Here is a 6,000-nt window from a genome sequence, read left to right on the forward strand (position 1 = left end):
GGGGGGGTTTGGACATTTACCGGGGCCAGTTTCTAATTGCAGCCATCCATAGGTGCTCTTTGAGAGAGAGAACATAATTGGTAAGTAAGAAAAAGGTTCGAAATTCTGAACTTGCCCTTTAAATAGTTTCCACTGCCACCGAGACGCGTTACTGCCATCCTCCCCTGCTAACCCATATCTACATAATTAAACAATCTTAAAGATAAAAGAAAGTGTTGTGTAATCTGTATGGGCTCATTTTACGGATTCACCTGCAGCAGTGGTCCAAGTGTAATAGTTTAGTTTTGTCTTTCAAGTAAGACTAGTGACCATAATTGTTGCACAACCTTTTTACTAGTGAAGAAAAACAGCAAGTATAAAAACAGAAATATAAAAATAGAAATCAGAAGTGTCCCTATTCAACATCCCTAATCTAGTCCTAATATATGCAACGCTGTAGCAATTAGTCATAAGCATAAACCAAATATCTCAAATCCGATAAAGCTTAACACTGCAAATCGAGAGGGCGGCTAAGTGGCGCAGTGGGCAAAGCGCTCGCCACTAATGCAGGAGGTGCTGGGTTCGAGCCCAGCTCTCTGCATTGCTACCAGCTTGGCTGGTCGTTCATACTAACGCAATTGGCAGTATTAGGGGTGGGAAGCTGGTGGGTGGGGATCGGACGTTGTGGACAGCGACTCCTACAGGTCGGTTGGTGCGCCTGCGCAGCAGAATCAAAAAGCAACGAGGGCGGCGTGACCCTCCCACGCAGACCCTCGCCGCTGAGAGATCGCGCTGTGCAGGTGAAAAGATGCGACGCTGCCTCCTCGTGTACCGGAGGGGACACCTGATGCAAGGCTTCGTCCACATTGTAGCCGGCCTGTGGGAGGCATGGCCTAACAACGTTCGAGACAGGGGAGGGTAGAATTGGACAATACGAAATTGGGATGGGAGAAAAATAGAAAATGGGAGAAAAAGTAGATAAAAAAAAAACACTGCAAACCGAGCATAGCACCAAACCCTAGGAATCACAGTGATCAAAGCGAAAGCAACACATCACGCAGCATCAAAGTGACCTCTAACTTGCAGTGTGATAACTCGATGCGTGCAGTTTAACCCCTGAACTGGAGCATGCACCGTGTGCAGTTTAACCCCTGAACTGGAGCATGCACCGTGTGCAGTTTAACCCCTGAACTGGAGCATGCACCGTGTGCAGTTTAACCCCTGAACTGGAGCATGCACTGTGTGCAGTTTAACCCCTGAACTGGAGCATGCACCGTGTGCAGTTTAACCCCTGAACTGGAGCATGCACCGTGTGCAGTTTAACCCCTGAACCGGAGCATGCACCGCGTGCAGTTTAACCCCTGAACCGGAGCATGCACCGCATGCAGTTTAACCCCTGAACTGGAGCATGCACCGCGTGCAGTTTAACCCCTGAACCGGAGCATGCACCGTGTGCAGTTTAACCCCTGAACCGGAGCATGCACCGCGTGCAGTTTAACCCCTGAACGGGAGCATGCACCGCATGGTTTAACCCCTGAACCGGAGCATGCACCGTGTGAAATGGAGGATTCCATTCGAAGCCGTGGAATCAGGGGGAGCCTCGTCAGGGGGAGGGGGCTTGTGCAGAAGAGTGGCTCTCCCTCCTGACAGCCAGTCACAGGGGTGGGGGAGGGTTAAAAATCCAGAAGCCCTCTTCCCGAGTCTGCGGTGGTTGGCATAATAGGATGGATCCTTAAAACTCACTTCTAAAACACATTTGCACTTTAGCTTTAGACATTTAGCCGACACTCGGAATCCAGAGTGACTTATAATGTTGAGGTCAAATGGTAGCGTTGCACCCGTGTGGTTTGATCGATGAATAGTGAGCCACTTAGTGAGTGAATGAATAGTGAGTAACTTATGGAGGTGAGGCCTATTGATTACTTCTGAATTTGCTCTGCTGCCTGTTAAAAAGAGAATATCTGTTCTGACTGATGAGGCTAAAAAGGTAAGCCAACGCCATTTCCTAGGTTAAACCACTGCTGTGCTGTTAATCCAAACAACAAGCACTTGTACTCAATCCAACACACACTCATATAATTATCCCTCCCCTTGTGAAAAAAAAACTACCTCCCTCTTCTCTGATTGGCAATAGGTTGTTGTGCAAACTCCAAATGCTAAATGTAGAAACAGGTTTTTCAAGAAACCAATTTTAAGACCTGGCACAGACCCGACGACAGACAACATGCCATAAGCTTAGCTTGTTGCTAAAAGAATGTGTCAAGCTTCAGCCCTACCTGTCTATTGTGTGAAACCAAGGACCCAAAGCAAGTAGTCCCATTTCATTACTGTTCAGTTGAGTAATGTCACGGCAACCTAGGCTGTATCATATCATAACAAAGTCTAATACTAGGACTGTATTCTTACCCAATATTCTATGCAGTCCCTAAAGCTCAAGAATAAATGTGCCCAACATACTGAAGAAAACATTTACTGTCCTGGCTAAAATTGGGATTTAGGCTTAAAACAGTGAATTAGCCCTCATCATTATGAGCTAGCCTATATGCAGGAATCGCCCCCACTCTCCAGAGTGGCAAGCCAGCAGCCCTCCCAGCGACAATGTTTGCCCAGCTACAGGCACACATGGTTTCAGTTAGGGGTCTGCACCTATAAACACTTGGCCATGGCAGCTTATTGGTCAGGAAGTGCAATGTTGACTGCAAGTCAAGACAGGCACAAGCTGCTAATGAATGATATACACTAGCCACACTAGTGTATATCACACTAACATCAGCAGCCATCGACACAGTTTGGACTAAAAGGTGTTTAGAGGCCAATAGAGAAGTGAAGTTCTCAGCGCTTAACGCAGTTGTTTAGTAAATCCAACTCTTTTGAAACCAGAGTTGCTATTCAAACTTGCCATTTAAAAGTGTGCTGTGTGTGAATTATACTAATTGGAGTAAATAAACATTGGTACAGTAACACAAATGCCACAAATGTAGTATTGTGTATTCGACTCTGGTTTAAGTGATACCAGTACATGGAGGAATATAGGTCAGAGAGAGAGAGGAAGTGATTCAGTGTGCCAACTACTAGACTACTAAGAATGGACAGATGCTGCCATGATGAATAGGTGTTCAGTCCCAGATAATATCTTAGAAAATGAACTAAGATGTGTAGTTTAGATGTGCGTTTAGTAATTATCAGCAACATCTGATCAGTATGAATAAGTATATGGACTGGTCTGTGTCAAAAATATAGGTCATCGGAAGGCAAGCTGAAGACTAACTGGCTAGGGAACAACCAAGAACATAGCAATACTCTGATGCCTAAATCATTGATTAAAAACACTGTTATGTCCTCAATATCACGTTTAGTGTTAAAAAAGGCGATTGCCTACTGCCGTGTATGTTTAATTATCAGAGTCATTGCTTACAAACAAATTTGGAGCGTAAAAGAAATAGGCAACGGTCAACGCTACGATTGGCTTCCTATTCTGGCATCTAAAGCTTCCTCAATAAATTAAGAACAGAATCTAACAGTGTGGAAGGTCACACTAGTTTGGACTTTCGTTTTCATAAACCTCTGACATACAATATCAAGAACAAAGTGGCTGGAGCTGTCATGTGGGATGGGGATGTTAGCAATGTGTCAGAGACCCCACCCCCTCGTCCACTTCAATCATAGCTGTCAAATATCCCTTGAGGAATATTTAATGCATGGGTTAAGTTACATTTGTAGTTAGCAAAATGCTATGGTGATTGATAGAGTGGACATCACTGCATACAATCAAGTCTACAGTAGGGAGTCTTGAGTGCCTCTTTACTGTACAGCTGTACAACTCCATAAAGGTCTCAAGCACTGTTCAGGCCTTGGAAGGCCTATTCTGCATTACTGCGGAGAGGGTAGCTGGGCCTATAACAATACATAATACGTCTATATAATCCATGTATAACACATTCAATTGATGGCAGGTGGTAGACGGACAATTGTTCCAAAATGGTTACTTATCGGAAACAGTCAGTAAAATTGATACAATGTTACCAGCACAGTTCCACAGAGTAGCAAAGGGGGGAAACAACTCGTGTCCAATGAAATGAAACAACGAGGTATTCTAAACGACAAAAACAAAACTATTGACTTTCTATACAATGTGTTGCAATTTCTGTGTGCAGTCAGAATTCCATCCACGACTTCTTACGACGTTTTACGGAATGCTCAATGGAAAATGTAGCATACAAGGGCTACAAAACATGTAGCCTGCGTCATATTAAAATAAAGACACATTGCTGTGGAGCACAATGCACATACGATATATTGATGGAAACACGTTAAACTAACGACTGTGTCTACGTTGGCAATTAAAACTTGGACTAAGCGGAACAGCTCGCAAACACCAGAACTTGCTCGCTTGCACACAACACTTTTTCCACACCTGAAAAGCCGACTAAAAAGTTTTTTTTCCTCCGCTTTCTTTTTTGACAGAGCGACTACGGAGTCGAACGCGTTAGGTCCCGACTCAAACATATCGTTGACGAGTTTCCATCTAAAAAGTGTGACAAACTCCACTCCCGGGCCTATCGCGAAAGCATTCGTAAAGCCTACCGTCCGTCTCCGCCGCTCCCCGGGCCACCTTCAACACCCGAGACAGCCACCGAATCTCCACAGGGCCGTGGTGCTGAAAGAAAAGCGGAGAGGGGCTACTACCACGGAGACGGAGATTCAAAGTAGCACCCGGGCCTTCTCTGCTTCGACCCTCGAGAAGGGGGGGATCCCGCACCGCAGCCCCCCGCTGTTTCAGAGACTCGGGAATACTTTTGACAGCTCTTCTTCTTTGCCCCCCTCCACTCCCCTGGTTTTCTTTCCCTTTTCTTGACTTCCAGCAGATACGAATCAAAATACTGTCACAGAATATGGCGGCGGCATAAGCGAGCGCCTATCGCGAGAGATGTGTTTTTTTTCTCTCTCTCGCTCTCTCGCTCTCTCTCTCTCTCGCTCTCTCTCTCTCTTCTAAGCGAGGGGAAAGTTGTGTTGGGGAGAGGAAGTGTGATTACAAAATGAGCTGCAGAAGAGACAGGCAGAGGAAAAGTTGGTGGTAATCTTTTAGGTTATTGGAATGGAAACTATGAACAGAAATTGGGGGGAATGAACAAGGTGGGGCGGCTGTCTGTATTGTCTGATAGTGATAGCCTCGACTCAGGTAGAGCCTTTAGCACAAAGTTAAGGATACAACAGTAAATATATATATTTCCCAAGAAACAACAGATCTTTGCTATATCCCCCATATCTAAATATACTCAATGCAATATGGACAATTACAATAATGGACACAATTTTGCATACCTATAGGAATTATTGCTATTATTATTGTTCTTCTTCTCATGTCTGTAATGTATGGTGTGTAGCTCAGGATATCCTGGGAGGAGGTCAACAACAGCATGCATGGTCATGTCATGTTGGGTGGTCAAGTCACAAGCGTTCCAAGGGGAAGTGTGGCTGTCAGAACCCCAGAGGAGTTTGAGAGATATACAGAAGTAGGGTGCTGTGTTGCATACAGTTTCCTAAATAGACCCACGGGGTATATGTTGCAACACACTCAAGTAGCCTATACAGAAGGTTATACTGTACAACAGATCCGGTACAGGCTAGTTTTACAGGTCCTGTTCTTTCCCCCCCTCTCAAACTCTAGTTTCCCAAACTTTTTCATGTTAAAGGAACACGCCAACATTATGGGAGATGGTATTGGACTGTATCCTGTTCCTGTATGTAGGCCTATAGGTCAGGCAATATATTGTTTATTGACGTTAAAGGAACATGCCAACATTATTGGAAATGCGCTTACCGTCTTCTTCAGAGTCAGACAAGAAGATAGACACCAATTTCCATGTATGTTCAGTAGAAAGCTATCCGGTTGCAAGCTAGCCTAGCCTAGCTTAGCTTAAAACCCTGGGAGAGGGGCGGTTAGGTGGCGTAGCGGAGATTGCGTTCGTCACCAACCCCGAAGCTGTGAGCTGGATTCGCCTGTTCGAATCCAGCTCACAG

The 6,000-nt window shown here is 45.1% G+C and overlaps 1 protein-coding gene across 11 annotated transcripts in view; it reads right to left on the reverse strand.

Moving 5' to 3' along the window:
• tab2 (TGF-beta activated kinase 1 (MAP3K7) binding protein 2) overlaps nucleotides 1–4,850 on the reverse strand; it is a 106,491-nt gene extending 101,641 nt beyond the window's left edge. For all 11 annotated transcript variants that reach the window (XM_084313727.1, XM_084313733.1, XM_084313732.1 and 8 more), the window contains exon 1: nucleotides 4,564–4,850. The gene's annotated coding sequence lies outside the window, so the exon portion shown is untranslated. The remainder of the gene's footprint in view (nucleotides 1–4,563) is intronic.
• Between the last annotated feature and the right edge of the window lie 1,150 nt (nucleotides 4,851–6,000).

This window comes from Notolepis coatsorum (assembly GCF_963971535.1).
Source record: "Notolepis coatsorum genome assembly, chromosome: 5".
In the NCBI taxonomy this organism is placed as follows: Eukaryota; Metazoa; Chordata; class Actinopteri; order Aulopiformes; family Paralepididae; genus Notolepis; species Notolepis coatsorum.